This window comes from Protopterus annectens, chromosome 4.part0 (genome assembly GCF_019279795.1).
Source record: "Protopterus annectens isolate FY-2018-M chromosome 4.part0, PAN1.0, whole genome shotgun sequence".
Classification (NCBI taxonomy): Eukaryota; Metazoa; Chordata; order Ceratodontiformes; family Protopteridae; genus Protopterus; species Protopterus annectens.
This window is the reverse complement of record NC_056733.1, coordinates 834,116,009-834,143,517: the sequence shown is the minus strand read 5'-3', so window position 1 is coordinate 834,143,517 and position 27,509 is coordinate 834,116,009. Positions and strand designations below refer to the sequence as shown.

Genomic DNA, 27,509 nt, shown 5'->3' with positions numbered 1-27,509 from the left:
TACGTACCCAAGGAGTGGCGCACGGCGACTGTGGTCCCACTTCACAAGGCGGTGCCTCCACCGACCCTGGAAATTACCGTCCCATTAGCTTGACAAGCCTTATCTGCAAAGCCATGGAGAGGATCATAATGGAACTCATAAAGACATAGGGAACTTGCAGACTTTGGATCCAACCCAGTTTGGCCTTGTCAAAGGCAGATCATGCCTTTTAAACTTGGTTGACTTTTTCGAGACAGTCACCAAGGCCATTGAGGAGGGAAAGGCAGTCCATACAGCCTACCTTGACCTGGCAAAGGCCTTCGACACAATACCCCACTCAGGTATCATCGAAAAACTCATCAGCTTGAATGTAAACCCATACATCACAAGATGGGTTGCAAACTGGCTAAGTGACAGAACCCACAGGGTCAGAGTTGCTGGAGCCATGTCAGACTCAAAGCCTGTCACAAGTGGTGTCCCACAGGGCTCAGTCCTGGGTCCACTCTTGTTCGGCATCTACTTTTCTGAAGTACAAGCAAACGCAGGAGGGTTATGGCTGACGAAGTTTGCAGATGACTGCAAACTGGGCGCCATAGTTGAAAACACATCTGACACAGATATCCTTCAGAAGGGCCTCACAGAAACGGATAACTGGTGCCAGAGCCATGGCCTAAAGTTAAATGCCAAGAAATGCATAGTCATACCCTTCGGGAAAAACAAGGTTACCCCTAGCTACCATATAGGTGGCAATCCACTGAGCACAGAAGTCATCATTAGGGATCTGGGGACCCAGGTTGACAGTAGCCTTTCGTTTGACACTCATGTTGCTAAAGTAGTTAGGAAAACCTTCTACATTGCCCACCTGATCATGAAGGGATTCACATCTAGATCAAGGGAGGTCATCGTCCCCCTGTACTCATCACTCATTAGACCTATGACTGAGTACAATGCCCCATTCGGAATGTATCTGACCCGACACCTGCAGCAGCTGGAAAGGCCCCAAAAGTTCCTCACCAAAAGGATAAAGGGTCTCAAAAATATGTCTTATGCTGCCCGACTGAAAGAACTCCAGCTCTATTCAGTCTCATACCGCTTGCTCAGAGGTGACCTGTGCCTGACATATTAAGGCCATGTCAAACCCTGATTTGATGAATATGCTTCACCTCAAAAAATCTAGATCCCTCAGAACCACAAAGATGGGAGACTTAAACCTTGACACGGTTATTAATAGAACGTGCTGGAGGGACAGATTCATCACCCAGAGACTCCCTATGCTGTGGAACAAAATCCCGGTACATGTGAGGCAGAGCACCTCGCTGGCCTTGTTCAAGAGGAATCTTGACCAATGGATGGGAGATCGCAGATATACCCCAGGGATTACTTCAGTGTCACTGCTTAACAGAGGCACAGCAAAATAATAGGCACAGTTTTATTCAAACTAAAGGGGTGGCGAAAGCCAAATAACTATGGGCTAGGCTTATAAATGCCCTTGGGCAGATAGCCTAGTATGAACCTATGAACCTATCAGACAAATGAACACATCCACTCACTTTAAATAATGCAAACGTCACAAAAGAGGTAACAACCACTTAAAGCCATTTCAAACTTTTAAAGATAAACATCCCATTTCACACAACAGTACAATTATATATGTGTGTAATATATGTATAAAAAATGTATATGAAATAAAATTAAATCATATTAAATTAAGATAATATTTCCAAGGTGTTAAGACAAAAAGCAGTGTTTGATTTTAGTATAAAAACCTTACACACTATTTTTACTTCTCTCTCCATGGACTAATTTTAAAATATACCCCACAGAGACATGTTCATTTAACCCAGGATAAGTGCAAGCATTTAATTTCAGCTGTCAGAGAAGTTCTCTCTCTATTTTTAGTCCCCAAGGACCACCTCTGATGTTTTTTTGTAACTTGTTCAATTACAAGATACTTGGAATGTTCACCATTTTCCAATACATGTTTTGCTAGGGCACTGTTAGTATTGTTCCTGGTAATGTCATACTGGTGTTCATAGACACGCTGTTTAAATATTCTCTCAGTTTTTCCTACATAAAATCTAGGACAAAGTTGGCACCTAGCAAGGTATACAACACCTCTAGTGTTGCAGGTGAACCCAATGCAAATAAAAAATCTATCATCCCTTTCAGTAAGAGCAATGTTCCTGCAAATTACCACATCAATGGCTGTACCCTAAGTATGCATTCATTGGTGAGAGATCTGGGCACCCAGGTTGACTGCAACCTTGCCTTTGATCACCATGTTTCTACACTGGTAAGAAGGGCATTCTATACGACTCATCTCATAAGCAAGGCCATAGCCTCGAGATAAGCAGACGTTATCACCTCCCTGTATTCTTCACTCATTAGGCCAGTAATTGAGGAGAATGCGCCTTTTGGTATGTACCTTTCAAAGCACCTGCAGCAATTGGAGACCATAAAGGTTCCTCACACAGAAAATGCAAGGTCTTCAGCAGCTATCTTGTATGGATCGTGTGAAATCACTGTCACGTTATTCCGTTTTATACAGACTACTCAGAGGCTATCTCTACCTTGCATGACAGGTGATCTCTGACCAGCTTTTTTGGAAATGCTGCACATCTGCAAGTCAAATGGCACATGGGTTACTCACTCCAAGGACCTAAACCTGGTATGCGACATCAACAGAACCTACTGGTGGGACAGACTTGTCTCCGAGAGGTTACCAGACATTTGGAATAGACTCCTACTTCACATCAAAGCACCTCAATGGCCCTCCTCAAATGCATCTGGACGACTGGATGAGCAACCATAAATTCACCCAGGGGACTCCACCTGTATCTCTTGGATTAGGGCAATATGTGCTGATCGTGGTAACAAGGGTAAATTTGGCTAGGCTTGTAAGGGTCCTCGGGCCATTAGCCTAGTAACTTCCTATTTTCCTGTGTGTTCTGAGGAGTCCGTGCCTTTTTAAGAACAGCTGCTGCAAAAATGGTGTCTGGCTTGGCAGTATCCCACCCAAAATCCTTAGTGGCTGGAAAATCCTCTTATTGAACATTGCAGTTGCAACCAAATCCACATGTCTTCTTGTGGAGGAAACACCCAAGAGGACTGCTATGTTGATTAAAACACTTCCTGCAGTTATCCCAATATTATTTCGAAGTCTTTCCAAAATTGTGGGTTATAGGGAAGTAATAAGGGGGAAATCCACATCCTCCTGTTCGTGACCATACGACAAAGAAAACTTTTCAAGGGAATTGGCATGCTTCCTTTAACATGGATTCCTCCATGGGACCTTCAGAGGTGGCACATCCATAGATAAAGAAGAAGAATGCTCATCAATGACATTGTAAAAATAATGCTGGAACTGACTTTGGTGCTTTCTGTTCTGCAGTGTGAAAAGTGGAACAACTAGGCGTCCCTGAAAAGGCTTTTGTAGATGCTAATGACTTGCTACACACAGACATTGTGGAAGGCCTTTGTAAGGGTACTTCCAAGATCAGTGCTGTGGCCAGCAATAACTGCATATACAGTACAGAGAACCTCAGCAAAGAACCATTGGTACCTGCACCAGCAAATAATGTCAGTGCAGGACATAGTATAGACATCCCAACCCAAAGTGTATATACTCAGCATTTTACTGAAATTATTTTAATAGCATTAACACTACAGTTAGCAACACTGCAACTGACACAACAAACTGACAGAATCAGTATCAAAGCTGACAGAGCTCTGATCACTGATATGTGGAGTGTTGAAGTTGGCAGCATTGGGTCTGGTGTAGAGTAAGTTTGCCACTAAGAAATAACCTGAAAATGGTACAAACCTTGAAAAAATTCTCCTGTACACATGACAGCAGGTGGAAAAGGGGTCAAAGGCATGGAAGAAGTTCTTCATGAGGAAGATTTGCCTTGCCTTCCTATCAGTAAAGAAGGTTAAACTATTGAGATTCCAAGATGTGGACACATGAGTGATCTTCAGGGACCTGTAAAATAATCTTGGGCACATTAATTTTTTCCTGATGCCTTAGAAACTGAGGAAGGCAGAGCCTGTACCATGCTTCTGAGTTTTATGAAGTAGATGTTTCTTGGGGGGGAGGGTTGCTGTTAAACCCATAACAGAAACAGCCTGAGGCTAAAGTAGTAACTTTCATCTCACAGTCTGCCCTGAAAAAGTTAAATGCTTGAAAGAGAGAACATGTATATATTGTACTCTTCTGCCAACCAAATGAGAAGTTTGGTGCTGGTCTTGCGGCAGGATCTTATTCCTAAATGTGAAAACCCTGAAAATGTCATCTCTGTGACTGAAATTGAGAGGGGAAGAGTATCCTTAAAAATCCCATTTTTTTAAGTTACAAAAAATTAAAAAGATACAAGAAGGGAACAGCTCCCCTCAAGTTTTTAGTTTCATTTCTTGAGTTCTTAGGCACAGATGATCATTGGGTTGCCTGATGACTGCCTCTGTATCTCAACCCCCTTGTCTAAAAACTGCACCCTCCAAAATGGCACCAATGGTAGTGTGGGAAGGGGAAATAGAACCATACAAAAGGAGGCTGGGCAAACCTCCTTGCCCTAAAAGTACTAACCCCCCACCCCTGTTATGGTTGTCAGACTGGGAACCAAGTTTTGAAAAAAAATCTAGACAGATTTTTAAAATGTAGCCTGGAGCTATCTATGTGGGCACTTCACAGTTGCAAAGCAAAAGGAATCTGGAGAGGAAAATTACCCAGTGCATCATGGGATGGGGAGATAATGTAGCCTGGGTAAAGCAGCCTTTAGCTACTACATTTTCCAATGGATGGTTCACCACTACTGACAAAAATAATGCAGCTGGTAATCCATGTGGTAAGGGTTTATTTGCCAGCTCTTTCCTCCAGAGCAAAGGAAACGGACGTTTGGTTTTCTTAAACTCTAAGTTTAGATTTAAACGTCTAGGTAAGGAGTAAACTAAAAACGTGCCAATTTCCAACACAAATTTCCCATTAAAAATGGTGGTAGTTGCAGTCCAAGCTATGTGAGATTTTTTTTGGCTAGAACTAGGAGAGTTCACTTTATCACCAAGGATCTGAAAGCCTCAAAGCACAACATTCAATCCCCAAGGGACAATTAGCTTTAGTACATCTTTCACCAAGCAGAATACAGGAGCCCCTGTTCTGTTGAATGGTGAATAGTTCAATCTTCAATATGCCCTACTTCTTGAATATCTGATTCAGGCACATCTCCTGAATCGAGTCCAGGACAGGCCAAGTGGAGCAGTCCAGGGAGTCTACCAGCAAACAGTTTTCATCTGAGCTACAACCTGCCAACAGAGTGATTTCTCAGTCTATAGTCTACTGCCAGACAAAATGCCTCTCTGCTTAGGATTTGCAATGGCATGACCCCTTACTTAGATTCCACACTAAAGTTTGATTCTCAGAAAGAAAATTAGGGGCTAAAAATGCAGCTTTGCCTCCAATGATATGAAGGCTAGAATGACTAATCATAGTTCTAGCTAGCTGATATGGAATCTCCTTCTCTGGGGAAGATTACATCTCTTGAACAATGGCAAAGTCAAAATTAATTTTCCAAAATTCCAGTGAAGCACCCACTGTCAGGAACTTGGACCAGACTGACTGCAGAAAGGAGAGGTCCACCAGGAAATTGTTGAGAATGGTTTACTGTTGCAAGATGAAGTGATGTGCAGGACACTATCAACACATCTGTGTACACGTGGTGGCTCTGCAACTACTGGCGCATCACAGTCCACTTTAACACCAGCATTCTCAGGCATGCAAATAGCACCATGAAGCTTGCTGTGGTCATCATGCCCAGATGGTGCAGAAGAGTTCAAGCTAAGACTCTTCACTAGGTTATCACACAGGCTGGGGGGGGGGGGGGTTACATTCATTATCTACTTCAGAGGTAATAGCCACTGGGTCTCCAAGGCTCCTCATTGACTTCTGAATGGGACAGTCCCCTAACTCCTATCAGTTACTGAACAAGCTCATGCATGGTCTCACAATATGACAATGGTATAATGGTTACGGACCAGGCATTGGATGAGACAACACAGACCAGTCACTTGGGCGAGTGCCTACCAGCTGTAGCAGGGAAACCTGATAAGCCTGTTGATATTAGGCTGTGTCCACTAGGGCTGTCATTCTTACAAAATTATTCAAACTCTCACAAATCATGAAAACATCCAGAACATAAACCAGAAGTCTTATCATACAAAAACTGGTGGAATCCCCTCAAGTAGCCCACTAAACACTGCTAGGCCTGAGAGGACCCTAGTATAGTGGCCCTCTTCTTGTTGAGTACCCATGACCAGGAACCAGGTGACCCAATAGATACCACATTGGGACTTTGGCCAGAGCTCTGTGCCTGTCTATCAATGTGGAAGATGGGCAACATCCAATCCCTGGGATGCAAGTTTTATAGTAGAAGCCATGGCTGTGCCTCCTCCAGATTCATCATCTGTCAGAAGGGAGTATGGGCACGTGTTATGTATTAACATGTGGCCCGTTTTAGTCAGTGAGCCAAACACCTACAGTGAATGGAAAGTCATTTCAAAAACATGCTTCTAGAAAGGCTGGGCCACAGCCTATCCTCAACCAACTCTGTCTTTGTGATGCTACTCCATCTGAGACACGACACTGTATGCAAGACCCTCCCTGCTGATGTCAAGGTTCAGACTGCCATCCTTCTACAGGAAAGGAGACCAGAATTTTCTCCTTCATATCTGTAGGTGGCTGGGATGAACTGTTAGCAATTATGAGAGTGAATTATATCATGCCCGTCTCTCCCTAATACAACAGACAATACCAGTGTGGGTCTCTATTTGCTAGTTAGTGTCCATTACAGACACTTTGAAGATTTGCCTTTAGGCATCAAAAAAGGAAACTTTTCACTGCTGTGCAGTAGGATCAAAACTGAACTATGAAGGCAGCAGTAAATGCTCATGCTCTGGGCTAGGTATGATAATACAATCTGCTTGTGACATTATTGCACACAATGACACTGGATACACATGATACTAAATGTGGCCGTTTTTTTAAAGTGCTGAATTCTGAATGGTGGACAGAATAAGCCCAATGACTGAGCCAGGAAGGAAGGTATCCAAACTTAGATATGTAGATTTTCTACCCTGTTTACATCTCCAGATCTACACATTTATTTTATGTTACTTATCCTTTGCTGACCAGGATAGTCCCACCAGGCTAGTGGTTTCTTTTCAGGAGTGACCCCAAAGTGGTATCTAAACTACTGGGTGGTTCACACAGTCTCTCTAGATTTTGCCAAGGCTTTCGACACCATCCCCCACTCTGGAATTATAGATAAACTCACTAAACTAGGTATAAATCCCCATGTCACAAGATGGGTTGCCAAGTGGCTCACTGACAGAACCCACACTGTGAAAGTAGCAGACTCCAAATCCAACTTTAGACCAGTGACAAGTGGAGTACCACAGGGTTCACTCCTGGGTCCTCTCCTGTTTGGTATCTACTTCTCTGAAGTACAGGCTAACACAGAAGGTCTTTGGCTAACGAAGTTCACAAATGACTGCAAACTAGGAGCCATAAATCGAAACTCCTAACAATGTGGACAGAAGGGCCTCGCTGAGACAGATGCCTGGTGTCAAAGTCATGGCCTGAAGCTCAATGCCAAAAAGTGCATAGTCATCCCCTTTGGTAAAAGCTCTGTACCCATGAACTACAACATAGGCGGTAGTATACTTAACACCGAAAGTGTGATAAGAGACCTTGGGACACAGGTGAGCAGTAGTGTCTCCTTTGATAATCACATCGCCACAGTAGACAGGAAATCCTTCTACGTGGCACACCTCATCACAAAAGGTTTCTCATCCAGAAAAAAAGAGAGGTCATTGTTCCCTTCTACTCATCACTCATTAGACCCATTATAGAGTACAACTCCCCTTTTGGTATGTACCTCACAAGACATCAACAACTGGAAAGGCCGCAGAAATACCTCACAAAGAGGATTACCGGCTTCAAACAGATGCCCTACGCAGACAGTCTCAAAAAACTCCAGCGTTACTCCGTCGCATATCGCCTACTCAGAGGTGATCTCTGCCTAAAATACAAAGCTATGTCAAACCCAGAGCTGTTGGACATGCTCCACTTAAAGAAATCCCAGTCCCTCCGAGCTACACGCTCTAGGGACCTAAACCTTGTCACCACAATAAACAGAACATGCCGGAGGGATAGATTCCTGTCCCAGAGACTTCCCATACTCTGGAATAAACTACCTATCTACATCAAACAAAGCTCCTCATTAGCTCTCAAGAAAAGTGTTTATGATTGGATGGGAAATAGAAAATTCACCCTGGGGATCACTTCTGTGGCTCTGCTCGACAGTGGCACAGGAAAATAATTTTCTTGGGTGGCAAAAGCCAGGGTACCTTTTTGGCTGGGCTTGTATAGGTCCTTGGGCCGATAGACTAGTACCTACCTATGAAACTATGGGGAAATTCGGTCAGGGCATTGGGGGAACTTCCCTACTTGCAGCTTTGGAGTCAGAGAGTGAATATGCATGTATTGTCCCATTGCTAGTGTACAAAAATTTAATGGAATGGCAAAGAATATATATATTTTTTTAAGATTTTGAATCAATGGCTAAATGAAGGTTTTATGGATAATGTAACATTATACTTAAATTTATCTGGAAGAAAGACAAAGTCAATTAAACTGGACACAGAGTAGTGAATAATAATGACTAAGATCTTCATGAAAATACAAAAGAAATTTGAAACTAAGATAGAAAGTGTTATGGAGAACAGTACATCATAAAGGGGAAGGGATGTCAAGAATTATTAGGAATAGTGAGAGATTGTGGCTGGTGTTATAAACAGAAGTTAAACTTATTGAAAGGGGATCTTAAGGTTTTTGATACAATAGGACATGAAATTTTATGGGCGATAATGAAAATACAATACAAGTGAAAATAATTAGGAAACTAGTGATGCTACAGGTAGACATTCATAAAGTGCAAATTCTAATAAATTGTTGGTTTAAGTAAAGAGGTACATATTAGGAAGGGTGTAAGACAGGGATGTCCAATGAGTTGTATACTTTTTGCTTTAGTTATTAATGTGATTGCATGTAAAACATTATAAAATGAAGGAGGCAGGTACATAATGCCTAAAGGGTTAAGAATTACAGTTTTGTTAACTTATGCAGATGATATTTGAGCAATTGCAAAAAAACAAGACTTGGATAAAAGTAGTAATATTTTGTCTGAGTGTTTAGAAGCAACAAGGATGACTTTGCACAAAGTAAAGGATTGTGAAATTATGTGAAATTGTTGGGTACAAAATTTGGGAAGAAGTAGAATTCAATGGGAAAAATAATAGAGTTGAACAAAAAAATTTTCTTCTGGAATACATATGTTATTACTTAGGGAAAAGGTTTATTTAATTCAATATTAATGGGAAAGAGAATATTTAGCAAGTATATTTAAGTTGCCAATAATATTTGAAAGAATCCTTGCAGAGAATGTTGTCATTCATATGGAATTCTAGACTGAACCCAGTAAAAAGAGGAAGGAGGTTTAGGGCTAATTAAGTCAGTGGTATATGCTGCTTCACAAAATTTATTTAAAGTGGATAAATGAAAAATATTAAAGATTCGTTTTAAAAATATTCAAATGCAAGTATGATAAAAAGCAAAAGAAAAATGTATAAATGAAGAGATTAAATGTTAAAGAAAAATATTAATGTGGCAAATACAAACTAATGAAACAGAAAAGGAGGAAAGGATGGTATAAAAATATAATGGTACAATATTATTGTGTTAAACCATGAGAAAATCTAGCACATGGAAAAAGTAAAGCTATAAATAGTGCAAAAAGTACAATGTCAAGATTTTTTGTGGAGACTGCTAATAAATTACCAGTGAAAGGAAACGTGTATATAAATAATAAAAGTGAAAAAATATGTTTACGTTATGGGGAAGGGGAAACTACTGAACATTTTTTTGAAATGCAAAAGAGTAGTGAAATTAAGGGAAAAGCAACATAAAGAAAGCTTTTTTGAACATACAAAAGAAGTGGATAAGGTAAATATGAATATAATTAAACATGGGTATTATAAGAACCAAAGTAAAGAATATGTTAACGAGTAAATAAATGTTTTAGGTTATATTGAATGAAAGAATAAATGAAATTATGTTTAATGGAAAATGACTCTTGGCAGCAATATTCAGTGAAATCAGGTGGTGGCAATAGAAAAAGGAGTCTGGGATCTAAATAAGGATAAAAACTTCATACCAAAAAGTTTGAATGTATAGTAGTGAAAGAAGAAAATGGATACTTGTATATTTGTAAATTTGTGCATATATAAATATTCTGTATTTTTTTTTTTGTATAAATAAATGACTCCTAGTTTTTTGACAAGTGCTGTGGGATCTTTTACATCCACCTGAAGTACCATCAACTCAAGCAGACAGTGGATCTCTGTTTAATGTCTCATCCGTAGGATGACACTCAGGACGGCAGCACCTTCCTTATGCTGCACTGTCAATTTATCTACCTGGTATAGGAACAGAACCTACACTCTTCTGCACCAAGGGCAAGTGCGCTACTTACTATCTCACTGACACTGCAAAGTGGTACCTCCAAGAGGCATTGCTCCTGATTTCTACAGTAATGGTGAGGCGCACCTCCCTGAAGTCTATGGTTGCTGAGTCACACAAACATTTTGTGTGCATACTTGCATCGGGTCAAGTTTTTTTTTTTTTTTTTTTTTTTTTTATAATTACTATTGCTAAAGTTGCAAAAGAAAAGCAATGGGCTTAGTCTGATGGGAGTGAGATCATGAGAAGCCAGTAATTATAACTTATCTGTGGCCATTCAGTGCACAGCTCATTTGAGTAACGGCGGGATCGGCCATTATCCAAGACGGGACTGAATGTTAACAGCAAATCCATAAGACAAACTGCTTTCTTTACACTAACTGGTACCAGTATGAGTAAAACCCCATATTGCTGGTTCTGCCACAAACAAAATACTGCAACAGCAGCGCATGAGAAAGTAGCTTGAGGATGGTCAGGTGAGGATGAATGACAGACCCCTTTTAGCTGGGTGAATGGCTCTACTACCTGTGAAAGTATGTAATATCTCCACCCAACGCTGGCGTCAACAGGAGGGAGAACCGATGCTGCCTTGGCCAGAAGAGGGCTATAAGTATCAAGTTTGGCCAGTCTAACCTCAATTTTATCAGCACCCTAGGAATCATGGCTAGCAGCCGAAAGACAAAGAAATAGGTCTGTTCATTTAATGGAGAAGGCGTCCTCTTCTCCATGTCCCTGTCTATTTAGCTCTGGAGCAGAACCTTTGAAGCTGGCTGCCGTGATAAGAGGTGAAAAGTTCTATACTAGGATGATCTCACTGATGGGAGAGGTCCAGCAAATTCTCTTTTCACCATCCATTATTTGGAGTTCAGAAGATCCTTAATCAGAGTCTACGACAGTGTTGTTCTATCCCGAGATGCAGGAAGCTATGAGCTTCAGTTGCAGTTCCTGTGCCAGTTTCCAAATTTTCATTAAGATTGCAGAGGGTATATGGCTGGGTTCCCAATAGCTTATGCAGTACATAACAGTGCTGTTGACTTTCAAAATCTGCAGTGTTCCTGGGTGAAGGCGCTTTTGAAAGTTTGATGGCTAGAAAAACTGCCAGCATCTTGTTTATGTGCAGCTTTCTTTGTTCCAAAGTCCAGATGCCCTGCACCTTCAGGAGGCATAATTGCACTCCCCAGGAAATATCTAAACCGTCTGTGGTGATCGTCTTATCTGCTTCTGGCAGGGAGAAGGTTGTCCCTGATTCTGCAAGTTGGTGTCTTTCCACCAGATCAGTTCCCTTTTCAAGCAGGGGAGAAAAGGCTCCAGGTTTAAAACAGGGGTTGAGGAGGATGCTGTTCTCAACTGTTTTATAGGATCCACTGGAGTTCTTGTGCGCAGTGTTTCCAGGTGGATAATTAAAATGCAGGATGCCGCATATTCCAATGCCCTTAAGTATTCCCTTGCAGAAAAAAAGAAGCTATGTACTCACCATAATGTTCCATCTGAGTAGTTCTACTCCATTTGTCATCAACCTATGGGTACTGGATCTGTATCGGATCCGAGCCGGCAATTTCACTAGCATCTGCTCCGAACTCCAAGCTCCTCCCCTTACCTATAATACACCTCCACTACATTCCAACCCCCAGATAGAGTTTGCTGTCACATACTGAGAACTAGACCTGAAAAAACACCTTATGCACCTATAACTTCAGCCAGTCTGTCCATATGGTAAGGCTAGGGGGAAGGAGTGAGGAACAGTTGAAGACAAATGAAGTAGAACTACTCAGATGGAACGTTATAGTGAGTACATACCTTCTTTATCTGAAGTAGTTTACTTCATTTGATCTTCAACCTGTGGGACAGAGTCCCTAGCTACTAAACTCCTGGGTGGCCCTCATGGAAGGAAATTCCGGAGCAGCGAGGAACCAAAGGATGCTTGCCTTCTAGAAATCAAATCCAATTTATAGTGAGAAATAAAGGTACGAGATGAGGACCAAGTAGCTGCAGAACAAATATCATCCAATGAGACTCTCAACCAAAAGGCTGCAGACGTAGCTACTGACCTAGTCGAATGAGCTTTCACCTAACCTGGAGGAGACAAACATTTATCCTTATAGACCTGAAGGATGCACAAGGAGATTCACCTAGCGATAGTGACCTTAGAGAGGTTTACCCAAAAAGGGTTTAGAGAAGGACACAAACAATTGTTCAGAAAAATATTTGATAAAAAATTGAGAATAGCTGAAACAAGAGCCGTGAAAGGGTCTAAACTCCTCTGAGAAGCCCAAAAGGAAAAATGTTTCCATTTGCTATGGTAAACCTTCCTGGTGGAAGACTTGTGAGCTGCCACCAGAATAGACCTGACTGACTAGGATAATCCAGGAGTCCTAGCAATTAGGGGAACTGGAGCAGCCAAGCTGTGAGATTCAAACTGTCCAGGCTCAAATGAGGGACCCCCGAGGGGTGTAAAATAAGATCCTGAATGGGATCCAAGAGAGAGCCAGAAGATGAGACCAAAGGAAGGGTAATCATACCTGGTGAGGCCAAAACTGGGCAATGAGGATCACTTTGCTCCCTAGTCGACAAGCTTTCTGTAGAAACCTCGGAATAAGAGGTACTGGAGGGTAAGCATACACTAGAGCGTCTCTGGGGGACTACCCCCGGCTGGGGGCTCAGAGCGAAGAACTCGCTACACTTTGCGTTGGAAGGAGATGCGAAGAGATCGCAGCAAGGTTGACCCCACTCCAGAAAGATCTGCTCTGCTAATGAAGGATTCAGAGACCACTCGCAAGGCATCAGTATAGTTCGACAACCTGTCAGCTAGGATGTTGGACCATCCCAGAATGTGCTTTGCTGTCAAAGAGAGACCGGTGGCGATCACCCATTCCCAAACTCTCATAGCCTCGCAACAAAGGGGGGTAAGATCTGGTCCATCCCTGTTTGTTGACATACCAGAGACCACTGAGATGTTGTCTGACTGAACCGCAATGGTTCCCAGAGGAGGAAAGGCATGAAGGGCTGGCAACGCTAGAAGGACCGCCCTCATCTCCAGAACGTCTATATGCAAACTGGTCTCGATAGGGCCCCACAGGCCTTGGGACTGTACTGTCCGAACAATGCCCACCCCACCCAAGTTGGGAGGCATCTGTGGTCACTGTGGCTTGGACAGGGGCTGGAACAAAAAGTGGTCACTTCAGAATTCCCAGAGAATACATCCACCAAAGAAGGGATGACCTGCAGACTCGACTGAGGTGTATTGGATGCGACAACGGAAGATCCAACAGGGACCATTGCACCACTGGAGTCCACTGTAGTACTCGCATGCGTAACCGGGCGCACGGAAGAAGCGTTATTGTCGCTACCATAGAACCTAGGGCACTCAAAACCAATTCTGCCAAGGGAAGGTGAGAACGGTAGATGAGGGAAGCATGCACCCTTAGGTTTTGAACTCTCTCCGTGGTCAGAAAAATTTTGGACTGTAGTGTGTCTATCCGTGCCCCTATGTAGCCTATCACCTGGACAGGATTCAGAAGAGTTTTGGATGCGTTGATTGCAATCCCCAAGTGGAGTACAAGCCTTAGGAAATAATCCCTGGTTTGGCAAAGTAGACTCTTGGTGGGAGCAGTGAGGAGCCACTTGTCCAGGTACGGGTAGACCTGAATCCCCTAAAGCCTCAGGTGAGCCGCTACTACTGCCATCACTTTGGTGAACACCCTGGGGGGTGTGGTGAGACCAAAGGGTAGGCCTCAAAACTGGTAACGACAGACTCCTAGCCGGAAGCGGCAGAATCTCCTGGAGCTTCTGTGCATCTTTATGTGATAGTAGGCATCCTGGAGGTCTAACGAGCACATCCAGTCGCTCTCTTGCAGGTATGGCATGATGGACTGTAAGGTGACCATCCAGAACTTTTCTTTGACAACTGACAGATTCAGGGTAGATAGGCCCAGAATGGGCCTCAAGTCTCCAGTTTTCTTTGGCACCAAAAAGAACCTGGAGTAGATGCCTGATCTGGACTGATCGGGGACGGGTTTGATGGCTCATTTCTCTAGCAGCTTGGAAACTTCCCTTTGCGTGGTTGGTATGTCCAAGAGGTGTTTGAGAGGTTTGGGAGGAACCACAAACAGGATTGAGTATCTTCTGGATATAATTGGAAGCACCCAGCGGTCTCATGTTATGGACTTCCATGCCAACAGGTGCAATGACAATCGACCCCAGACTGCCGCCAGAGTAGAGCAGTCGGTCAACCCCTCAGGGTTGCTGTGTGGGCCTGTCCGAGAATGGCTCTCAAGACCCAAAAATCCTCGTACCCCCTCTGCCTCTGGACCGGCATCTATCTGTCCCCCTCTGCCTCTAGGGGAAGAAGAGCCCCAAGTGACCCAGGAATACTGAGACTTCCGGAACCACATCTTTTGCCCTCGCTGATTCTGGGAAAAGGATCTTTGAGGGTTCGAGAAGTGGATTCCAATGGCAGACAGTGCCTTCCCATCTTTCTCACTCTGGACCAAGGTGTCTCGGACAATCTTTCCAATAAGGGTAGAACCGTCATAAGGGGCATTGGCAAAAAATACCTCAAAAGTTTCCAAGAACTGACAATCTGAGCCAGGCGTTACTCCTCATGGACCAGCTGCCCTAGCCTCTCCTTCAGTAGCACGTGAAAGGAGTCAGATGGATGTGTTGGAAACCACTTTTAAAGTGTCCATCCTCACGGAGAAGGTGTCTCTGTCCTCCTGTGACATGGGCTTACAGGGAGACTCAGCCAGTTCTTTTACCAGGTCACACTGTCTAGCAACCTGGGCCAGGTAGTTCAGCACCCTGATGGAAAAGGTCACTGACGTATAAACCCGCTTCCCTATGCGGTCCATCATCCTAGACGCACTGTCAGGGGGATGATCCGAGGAACACTCCTGGGCTAGTTCCTTTTTGGTGGCTGCTTCTATCACCATAGTGTCTACAAGGGACCCTTTGTTCCATGCTGGTCTGTCACAGGGAGGGCTCAAAATTTTGTCTGATCGTTTCGGGATTGATTCCACGGTGTCCGGCTCCTTCCAGGCCTGCAAAGTGACAAGGTCCACCACAGGATCTGTGGGAAGGGACACCCAGGAAGTAAAAGGGCCCATACCAAAAGCCACCAGGAACACGGATTCGTCACAGGAAGGTTTAGGGGCAGACCAACCTCCCCGCTGGAGTAGGATTTCCACGACGTCTCCAAAGGAGACATCCCCGGGAGGTGATCTGGGGGAACCTTCCCCTTCATCCAAATCTGTGTCCTCGGTGAGGGGAGTCCAAGTGCCTCCTCTTGCACGTATGCTTGGCGAGGCAGGTCTCCAGTGGGGCTCTCTGGGGGGAACTCGCAAGCCACTTGTTCCTCAGGGGGAACCGCCTGGGGATCCTCGAGCACTGGCTGTCCCTCAGGTAAAATGATGGGATTTGTAGACAAAGCAGAGGGAGTCGGGGCGGAGTCTGAGGAAATAATCAAGGGTCTCGCGGAGAGAATCCTTTCTACCACGTCGAATGCCAAGGGAGAACGTGCCTCCTGGGCCACCAATAAGGAAACCGATTCTCGCATGGGATCCGGAGAGAGCGGAGCCAGGCCTGAAGTGGACAGAGCTCCTGGGGGGGAGGGGGTAAACTTGGCCCGACAATGCCAGAGCCGATGGAAAGAGTTCTACTCCCTCGGATCAGACATCCAGGCTCCAGCTCAGAGAGCAACTTGGATCCGAACTGGTCAGATCCGACACGCTGCAGGCAGCTGACGGCGTAGAGGAGACAGGTACAGTCGGTACCGACCCCCTGACTAAGGCCATCCTCGGATCCATGTACTCAAAATCCGGAGGTCGGATTGGAGAAGGGAAATTGGTGTGAAGGAAGTGAGCTCCCCCCACCAGAGGGAGAGGGGGCTGGCAAGACTCCCATCTGGATTTGTGTACGAATGAACCTCATCATTTTATCCATGTCGACTTCGGAAAGGCTTCGGGTGGACCGCAACGAGGCCACGGACTCTGACCTGGCGGGTCAAGGAACCAAGGCCCTAGATGGTGGTCGTGGCTCCTCCAGCTCCAGAGAAAACCTGGGAGATTGGAGCAGAGGGGAGTTACAGAGGCTAGACTGACTCTTGGCGGTAGTTCCTGATGCTGAAAGGTCCGGGGACCTCTTGCGCTTTTCAGTCCGGTGCTCTCTCGCCTTCTCACTGCCTTTTCTGCATTCTGCTTCCGCAGGCTTAGAAGTGGGAGGGAGAGTCCCAGCCTGGAAGGGAGAAGGAAGGATAAGAGAGGAAGGAGAGGTGGCCACAGCAACCGCTGTGACCAAAGCAGTAGAGGAGGCAGCCGCCTCCATAGTAGGTATAAGGCCTTTCAAGGCCAACTTGGCCCATCTACCCTGGATGTTTGAAACCCACGCAAATAGCACAATCCGTGCTTAAATGGGCTACATTTAAACACATAATGCAAACAATGTGGCCATCAGCGGGTGCATTTATGGCCACACTCTGTGCACCTATTGAAGATCGGCTTGGAATCAGCCATGTCTCACACAATCTAACACTATATATATATATGTATTGTTTTTAAATTTGGCGCTTCAGTAGCGCACTGTTGTTTGTCTGAAGAAGCGGCTTTTTAATTGCCGTGAAAGCGCTTACACTAATAAATAGTCTTGTGCTAGAACCGAATGGTTTCTTTCTCTGTATTGGATTATTGAAGTTATCGTACAGCATTTTGCCTTCAGCTACCACCATTGAAACGTTTACTAGTGGTACTTAATGCTCCTACGTTCCTTCGCGGGGTGATTTTGTTTATTTTATTTCATCTTTGCTTTTGGGTGGCTTGTTTAATATATATATATATATATATATATATATATATATATATATATATATATATATATATATATATATATATATATATCACACTCTCAGAAGGCACACACAACGCTGAGGGGGGAAGGGAAGACAACAACACTCTAACCAACTGACTAAAACTAAACAAAAACCCTAAAACACGATGCACCAGCGAGGGAAGGAAGAGAGGGAACCTACACTAACAAGCTACACTCAAAAAAAACTTTTGAAAACCACTAAAATATCAAAACTACCCAACTCACAGACTCGGTGCTCAGAATCACAATGCTTATGGCAAGCTGCGGCAAATGAGATTTGGAGGTTGGAAGTTAGTGGAGGTGTATTATGGGTAAGGGGAGGAGTTTGGAGTTCAGAGCAGATGCTAGTGAAATTGCTGGCTAGGATCAGATACCCACAGGTTGATGATCAAATGAAGTAAACTACTTCAGATTGAATGTTTTGGTAAAAAGTTGAGCAGATAATTTATGAGGTAAAACATTTTGTCCTGAGGTAAGAAGGCTTTTTGCTGCAATTAACCTATCCGTGCACCCAGAAAAAAATTCTGGTCCGTGGCTGAATTTGTCACTTAGAGACCCAGTGTGAAGCCTACCCTCTGGAAGCAGTTAATGGTGGTTTGTAAGGCAGTTTGAATTTCTGGGATGGATTTTCACTGGATGAGGAAGTCAACTAGGTACTGGTAAATATGCACCCTTATTCTGCAATTGGCTACAACTGGAGCTAAACATTTAGTGAAAACTCTGGAAGCACTGGCTAATCCAAATGGTAAAGCACAAAACTGGTAATGTAATCCCACTGCCTCAAACCACAGATATCTCCAGAATTCCCTTGAAATACAGGCATGCAAGTATCAGGTCTACTAACCATGCAAGTCCTTTGAAAGATCATTGGTAGCAGTTTCTGAAGTGTTAGCATTTTACATTTAGGAACATACAAGGACTTAACGTTGAGAGATCCAATATTGGTCTCCAGGTGCCTTTTCTTGGCAATGGATCCTTGTTGTAAAAGATTTAGCAAGACAGATGGGAGAAGACTGTCTTGTTCATTTGGAGGATTTGGCTTCTATGACGTGAAGGACCAGTTTGTCTATGATGATGAATTTCCATTGTTGTAGGAAAGAGGACAGTTTCCACACTAGGAGGAGGGAGGACGGTGTGGGACTGAGGATGAGGGGGCTATGCATAGTAACAGCTGTTCCTGGGGGGGGGGGGGGTATAGGGACCTTGGAAACCCCAGGTTTGGATCACTGATCAAGTTGCCACCTTCTAGACCATCATGGAAGCCTCCCCTTGTCTTGCCTAGGGGCAAAAGCCAAAGTTTAGAAAGATAATTTTGACTACATACAAGAATGGGAGATGGAATTTCTTCACAGTTTTTGTTTTGCTTCTTTGTCCAATTTTTTCAAATACTTTTTCTGCAGAAGGGCAAAAAGAAACGTCCACTGAGGCATCCAGGAGTTCGGTCTTGACCTAGTCAGGGATTGGAGGAACCCTCAGCCAAACATGTCCACGAATGACAGAGCCTCTAGCAGCTGCTCTACAAGATGCATCCAGTGTACCGTTAACCACATTTTGGAGTGCGTCTGGAGACTTACATGAAACTGACAAATCAGCACAGGATCTCTCTCCAAGGCCTTGTCATTAATGCCCTAAGATTTATAAACGACTTGCTCTGCTAGAGATTAAATATTTCAGCATGTGGAACTGGCAATTATGGGTCCTCAGAGAGGATAACAGAAGTGTATGTCTTACCTCCAAATCTATCCAGCAGTCTACTTTCTTTGTCATTGGGAAAAGTATGTCCAACACCCTTAGGAGCATCTTTAGAGGATTCAAAGAAACAACTGAAGGATCAATTTCCAGATTTTTGTAGAGATGTTTCTGAGTGTCAAGCATGCTATAGACTCAATCTAGTTTCCTTGGTGCAGGTTAGAGAGTATGGGTGCAGAGAAATGTCAAGATCATCTAGTACCACATGAACTGATGAAACAGCTAGTGGTCTGTGGAATGGAAGTCTTAGGAACTTCTATAATGGATTTGATGCTGACAAAATTCCTTGCTCTCCCAATTAAAATCCTTCATCTTATGCAGAGTACCCCTGAAGAACAAGTCTGTGTGTGTTGGGGGGGGGGGCAGAAGACATGGTACCATGTGAAACTGAGCCAAGGTAAGATAGACAAGGGAGGTGCTCAAAATATGACAAGTTTGTTACTATCTTCAGAGAGGTGCTCAAAATATGACAATTTTGTCACTATCTTCAGATCCTGAGCAGAAAAGGAAACGTACATCCCTCCTCCTTTTACTGGGAGGATCTTCAGGGGAAGGAATTTTTGTGTCTGGCTGAACTCCCTATATTTCTTGAAGATCATGAATTCCTGAGCTGTATTCAGACGGTCTTGTGCTTCAACCAGAGTTGTAACAACTGAGGAATTGGTAGTTGGCTGTGACAATCTGACTTATTTGTTCAGGCATTTGTATAGATAAAAAGGACTCTGAACCCAGTCTGGCAACCATGACCTCGGTCTGTGCGACAGAAGAATTCTCTTGGTAATCAACACACTGGTGTCAAAATCCAGAGCCAGCTGAGCAACTTTGGATACAAATGACAAAGGCGTGGGAGTAGTTGTATCAGATGGGCCTACTGTTATGGCAGTCTCCTGAGAGGTTGTGCCAGAGGCCTCAGGGCTAGTAGTTATCATATCAAGGGGCTGGCAAAGGCACCTCACCTGGGTCATCAGGTGACTAACGAGGGCACCAAAGTTTGGCCAGCATCAGTGTCCTTTTCCTTTAATTTTTTTCTCCTCGAGTTTCTTGAGCAAGTTAGTGGCCAACGTACAGGAATGAGAGAAGGTGGGGTGGGAGTGGGAATGGGGATAAAATCTAAGGATTCTATTTGGGCTGTGAGGACTTTGGCAATGCGCTAAGTATCCCAACTCAAAACCTAGCAAAATCCAGACAGCTACAAACAATGTCCTGAGGCCCCAGGCAGAACAGACAGTAGGAATTAAAATCTTTAGGCAGGGTTGGTTTCCCATACTTTAAGCAGTTATTCACCTTAAACATTAATCAGATGAGGAAAATCCCTAATGGGGTACTTTTCTGAAAGGAAGGAAGGAGAAAAATAAGACGACGGACTGTGTGCATCTGATAACAATGGAGTAGTACATGGCTTGCATAGCTAGAGAGAACTGGAGATGGTGCTAATGTTGGCTAGGGATGATGTAAACTCTCTTAGAATCATGCTGGTCATGGGCTTACACATGGTAGGAAGACCTAAGAAACAATACTGCAACACTGAATATGAAGAACATCATTGGTGGAATTAGTGCAGGTCATGTACAAGAACCAAGTGACGCAATTACAGTATTCAGTCTCACAGGGGGTTTACCAAGAGGGAGTGGTTGTGCACCAGGGTTCAGGCTCCAAGCCCAGTGCTGTTCATTCTTGTGACAGACTATATTGGCAAACAGGTCAGAGTATATGGATCAACAAAACTAATGTGGTAACATAGATGGACTTTGAGCAAGAACTTCAGCAAAGGATAAAGGAGTGGAATGCAAGACTGAAGGCACACGGGATGAAACAGAGTACAGATAAGACAGTTGTAATGGTAGTATAAAAGGTGGAAATCAGAAGATAAGAACTGAAATAGAAGGGAAAATAGTAGAGTAGGTTAACAGCTTCAAATCTGTGAGATGGGTGGTCAAGGAGAAGGGAAGCCTGAATGAAGAGATCAAAGCTAGCCTCAAAGGGGCTGCAGCCACCTGGCAGCGTGTTTCAGGGCTAGTGTATGACAGAAGAATGCCAAAGAAGCTGAAACGTAAGGTGCACAAAGCAGTTGTGCAGCCAGTACCACAGAATAGTGCAGAAGCCTGGGCAGTAAAGCAGAGCAGTTGAAAAAGCTACAGTTGACAGAGTTGAAGTACCTGAGATGGGTAAGTAGGATGCACACTGGCGGTCAGACTAAGAAACGAGGACATCAGAGCAGAAGCAAAAATATCTCTGATTATAGTGAGGGTCAAAAAGAACAGATTACAGTGGTTCTTGGACACATGCAAGAAAGCAGAAAACACTCTGGTGAAGAAGATTATGGACAGACAGGAAGACGGCAAGAGGAAACGAGGGTGTCCAGAAAAGAGATGGATGGACTGTATGAAACAAGACCAGAGACAGTCGGGGGTGACTGTTCAAGAAGGTATGAGAGTGTTACTGAATTAAGAAAGATGGTGACAGTTGGTCTGATACCCAGACCCCCCACATAGAAAATGGGTAAAAGGGAGTTGATGATGAGAAGTCCTAAAGGTTTCAGGACTGCTAGTGTGTCTTTTTAAAAAGTTTGTCTCAAACAAGAAGAGACCTTGTGAGTAATAAACCTCAAGCAGAATTTCTCTTATGCAAGTATACTTGTCAATTTTGCTGGTTATGTCATGGTCCTAAAAAATGCAATTTTATTGAAATTCAGTGTTTTCACCTGAAGCTCTAGTCAGTCAAAATGACAAGCTTTCCTTTCATTTGCTGGTACAACCCTGGGGTTAATTATATTTAGATAAAAAGGGGTCTAGGATCGCAAGCCATCCCTCCCCATGAGGAAGATGGGTAAGCATGGTCCCCTCTAAAAGACAGTCTCCATGGCTGCATAATCAATGGGGAAAAGTGAAGACCCGACTGAGTTATAATTTTACTAAGCAGGTTTTGGTGTCTGTGTGTGTGTATATATATGTATGTACATAGCATAAAACAGCAAAGTACTGTAGATAAAGCTGGTAGACGTGTGTGTATTAAATCACACACATGTACAATGCTCTGGAAGTGACCTGTAAGGAATGGACATCTGATCATTCTTACCCGAAAAAGGGATGAACATGGCCACAGGCTGTTCTGCTTTAGCCATGCTCTGTCAGACCAGAAGATGAACATTTTCCTGCAGCTAATGCCCACTGGATAAGGAGTCCATTATGAGCATCACCATTTCTCTGTTAAAGTCTACCAAACCCTCCAGAAAACCTTTTTTTTCCCTTGCAGAGCAAGGACGGACTCCTTGATGGTGTGAACTTCAAAGAATCCAGAAAGGGGACCACCACTACTAAGTAATGCTGCTCCTGACAGCTTGCTAACAGTCACTACCAGACAGTTATAGAAAAATGCAAATGTCTCTCAACCACAATGCAGTCAGTGTCAGATTAAGGCACTTGGTAAATGCCACAGGAGCAAATGACACAGCTAGGAGAGGAGCACCATAAATTGGAATGGTTTCCTAGCGGAAATTTGAGAAATTCCCTTGTGAGTTTTGAACACTGGGATGTGCAAACGAGCATTTTTTTCAGATGCCAAGTTGCCACTTGTTACTCGGGGACAAGAAAAGTAAGACTATACAGGGGCCCAATCTAAAGTACATTACCTTGGCAAACAGTCTAATCTGGCCTACACTCATCTCTCTCACGGAAAAAATGAAGTACTAGCCCATCTCTTCTGGGGAGAAGGGATGTTTTCTACAGTTCAGTTCCTCACCATCAACAAGGGTGCCCAGTGACATCTAAAACAGGAGATCCAGACGTAATCTTAATATATTTTGTTCCAAGGCAAACTCTACTTTGTAACTTTAATGTAATATACAGTTATAAAGTCTTAAGGAAGAGAACCCCATCCCCTTCAATGCCTGGCTCTCCAGACTTCTACCAGCCATATTCTTTTTTTACAGGAGGAAACCAACAACATGGTGCAAGTCCAGTAGGAACAGGAGAACAAGGCACCTGCCTGCACACCAATTTTGGGTTGCCCCTGCTAATTCACTTAGTGGAACCTCCTTCCTCATAGGTGGTAGCCCATTTCCCAAAAGAAATCTGGGAAATGGCACCCCTCTTCATTTCATCAGTTGATCTACCCCTTCCATGACACCTACCACCATGAATACTGTCCTTGAAAGGAAGACCACTGACTTTTGCTATATCTGGTGAAGAAAACTAGCCTCCTACCATTTATACCCCATACAGAAGACCTCAGCATAATGTGCACTATGCTCAATAAATACTCCTGTTTGTCTTTTTCTGTACACTTACCACAGAATTAGCTGCCTCCACAAAAATGCCCTCACTCTGAATAAAGCTTCTATTCTTGGCAATAACATTCTCTTACCAAGGCTGTCCTTCCATCCACTGATGCATCCTGGACATAATCATATAAAATTTAAACCAATACAGAAGTACCACAGAATTGCAAATATAAAATATATATATATATATATTAGAACTGTACCAAACCTATCAAGCACCTTTGAATCAGCCTCCTTTACTGATAATTTAGTAATGCAGTAGTTGCCCGATATCACAATACCTACTCTTATAAAATGCTATCAGATCCAGAAGTCAAATTTGATCTACTGAGGAAAAAATGAAATATTTAAACCAACTCAAAAATTCTTCAGACATGTCATAATATTTTTCCAAGTGAGTGAACTTCCTAGGAATTATATCAGGATCCTGGAATATAGGGTCTTTCAAAGCCTCAACACATGTCCACTTGTATGGAATGTGGGACAACCACCACATAAAGTCCAAGATACTTTTACATGCGATTGGCTACTTCTGACAATTTTCCAGCTTATCACTGGAAAGGTTTACCGATTCACTTTATTAAAACACAAAATTCACATCCACATGAATACCCAAATCCTCCACAACAGAAACATCTACCCCATTTTATTAAGGGAGTGAGAAGAAATTGTGCAAACTGGGGAAATGAAGGACAAATAGCCATATTTGTCAAATGTTGGCTTAAAATCCTAATATACCTGCATTCATTCTACCCATCAATATTCAATTAAACTAACTTGCTACCAATTCACAGAAGATTTCTATTTTCGTCTATTTCATTAAAATACTGAGACGCGACTCATGCCCTTCTTGGCACTCTCAAAGGCAAAACAGCTGATGTTTGCAGCAACATTCAATATAGCTCAACCTTTGGTCTTGAAACTAAGCACATGTAAGTAGAGATGGTCCTTCTGATGTCTCCTGTATTCTTACCTATGGAATGCTCTAACTACTCAAAAGCCAAACACATGAGAAATATGTATGAACAAACCTGGCTGCAGAAAACTGGAAAAAAAAAAAAAAAAAAAAATCAGCAAAACACCGCAAAAGGAATCTACTAGCATACTTCTCTTCAACAGATCTGTGTACTAAAGCCCCAGTTAAAAGGAAAATCACAAGCACTATTTGGCACAGAAAAGTCATCAGTAGAATACAGTAGGTTTAATGGTACATACTACCATTTCTCCAAGCCATCTGGAAGAACAGCTTTGCGACAGGCATTCTCAAAACATCCCTGCTTTCTGTTTGAGACTCAAAACCTAAGATGTGATCAAAAAATGTTATTTTTCTACAACATAGGTTGCTCCAAAAGTGCAGGCACTTCTTACATTTTTCTCTGCAAAAGCCCCAAGTCTAAGGGTCAGAACGGATTTCAATCCTAAGGAACTTCATCATTCGATCCATAATAACCTATGAAATCCTCATACAGGACTTCTCTGACCCGAGAATTAAATCTGTTGAAGTGGATCTGTATGAACAGTGGAAGAATCTTTTCTGTAGGAAAGGGGACCATAGTCTCAGTGAGACCGGCTCCAGGAACAAGCTTAGTTCCGGCAAAGGAGGAGTGATTGACCAAAAAAGACAGGCTCCAATGCTGGAGCCGATCCACCATCTTGGAACCTTAGGGGCCTGACTCAAGGAAGTTGAAAGATCTTTTACCACTTCCTAGACTCTCGTCCTTTTTTTTCCCTGGCAGTTTCCTTTTGCACAAGGAGAGACAGCAGAATAAGCACTGTGTGGACTGGAAACTTCTCCTACTGTGGCATGGAGATATCCCTTAATAAGTAACTTATTCTGTCTCTCCACTAAAGCAAAATAGCTGAAATCAGGACAAATGGAGCTTTGCTCACCTAAATGAGCAGTCCCTAGACAAACACAATTGGTATGCACATCAGAATTTATTTTACGGCCGTAGGCTACACATTTCTTAGCTAGAAGGCTTTTCTGCCATGATGTTGAAGACAAAATGAGCACTACACAAACAGAAAAGCAGGGAAAACTACAAAACCACTAAAGTACCATACTCATAATAAAACTACTCCCACAAAGAAACTAAGCTTAGCAATACTACACATTAAAATATATTTAGGAACGGGGAGGTAAATAGGTAATGAGAACAATAATAAGTAACTATTGGTAGAGAACTAACCTCACAATTAAAAATATTAAGCACTCTGCCGAAAACTCAGTCTGAACACTGGACATTGCATTTGATGCAAACGAGCAGCAAACAAGATCTGAAGTAACTTACCAAATACACAGCATTATAGGTAAGGGGAGAAGCCTTACCCTGGGATCTCAAGTCTGAAGGTGGCTGAAGTCGGAGCCTAGTCAGATCCGATAACCCATCCATTAAGGAACAGATGAAACAGACATCAGATGGGGAAGACTGGGTCTTTCATGGCTTGAAAACAAAGACAGGTCACCTTGGATAAGCTGGTAGGAGAGTTGTGCTAATCAGGATAGTTGAAGAATTTAAGGCCTTTAATTTTCAAAAAGCACTGGGCCATACTAGCTGAGCAATGAGCTAGTATTTGTCAATACCAAAAGGGGCACTGTTTTCAGTGATGGGTCAGACAAAAAGAGTACAGTGGTATGATGACCATAATAAAAATGCTCTCCTTGGAAATTAAATGGGAGAGAGACAGAGAGAGAAGGATTTTGTGAATATGGTGAAAAAATGATGACTGTTATTTAATTATTAATCACCTTTATTAAATTATCACCATTTTTAGTGCACCAGGTAGGTACATGCATAGTTTGGCCCTTGTTATAAGTGGATGAAATTACAAGCCACCATCTTCAGGGTCTTTGGTTCTGGAGCTCCTCCTCCTCTACTCAAATTGCTGCTCCGTTTCTCCTCAGATAGAGTCTGCAACATCCTTGCCCCTAGAACAGGCCAAGGGAAAAAAAACAATTTGTACTCAAAAAAGTTAAAGGGCAGCAACAGGGCTCTCTCACATACAGCTCAGAGTCTAGTCTAACCAGCCAGTTGGGTGCAACACACAAAGTTGACAATCTGGAGGGGTCACGGCAGGAGATATGGTTGAAGAGGATGGGAGACACGGATTCATAGCTATGTTAAGTAAATAACTTTCTTATCAGATGCTGTCTTTTCCATCCATCTCAGCCTCTGGGACAGAGTCCCCTGCCAGTGATGACCCCAGGGTGAACTTAGGAGAGAACACTGCACAAAATGGTGGAACCAAAAGAAGTTCTAGATCTCGAATGGATGTCCAGTTTGTAAAGAGACAAAAGTAGGAGTGTCTGACCATGAAGCTGCTGCACAAATGTCATCAACAGACACTTTAACGAAAAAGGCAGCTGAAGCAGCAACATCTCTGGTGGAATGAGCCCAAGGCTTAATAAGCAAAGAAATTCTTTCACCGAGTATGCAAAGGAGACAAATGGAAAACCATTTGGATAGGGTCAATTTGGAAAAAGGCTGACCAAGTCTCGTTTTGGAAAAAGCACACACAAAAGGTTACATTTTCTGAAATTTTTGGTTCTGCCCAAATAGAATCTCAATTGTCAATGAACATCCTAACAATGGAGAAAATATTCTCCCTCATTACTGAAATTTGGAAAGAAAACAGGTAAAATAATGAGCTAATTCAAATTAGGCTTGGTGGCTACCTTAGGCAGAAAAGATTGTTCCTTAAGGAGACATTATCCTTATGGAACAACAGATAAGGGGGAAAAAGGGAGGACAGTGTCTGAAGCTCAGACACCCTTCTTGCTGATGCAACAGCTACCAAGAAAAGATCAGGTTTTACCTCATATCATGCGTTCCAGCCCCAAAATCCGGACAACACCAAGAAAGGAGGGGGGTGTCCATATTCATCAAGGACACCCACACCTCAAGGTTGGTGGCAACGCACGATGCATCGGAGACCATCCAGGTGAAATTAACCATAGGCAAGACTGCTCTGCAATTTGTAGCATGTTACAGGCCACCATCTCAAACTCAGGAACCCCACATAGCTTTCCTGAAAACACTGGAGGGGATAAATGCATCTCCAAACACCATCATACTA

General features: G+C 43.2%; 1 protein-coding gene across 1 annotated transcript in view; it reads right to left on the bottom strand.

Annotated features, from left to right (window-relative positions):
* The window catches only part of CDC45 (cell division cycle 45), a gene marked incomplete in the record, with an annotated part of 734,635 nt that overhangs the window by 23,575 nt on the left and 683,551 nt on the right, over window positions 1-27,509 (bottom strand).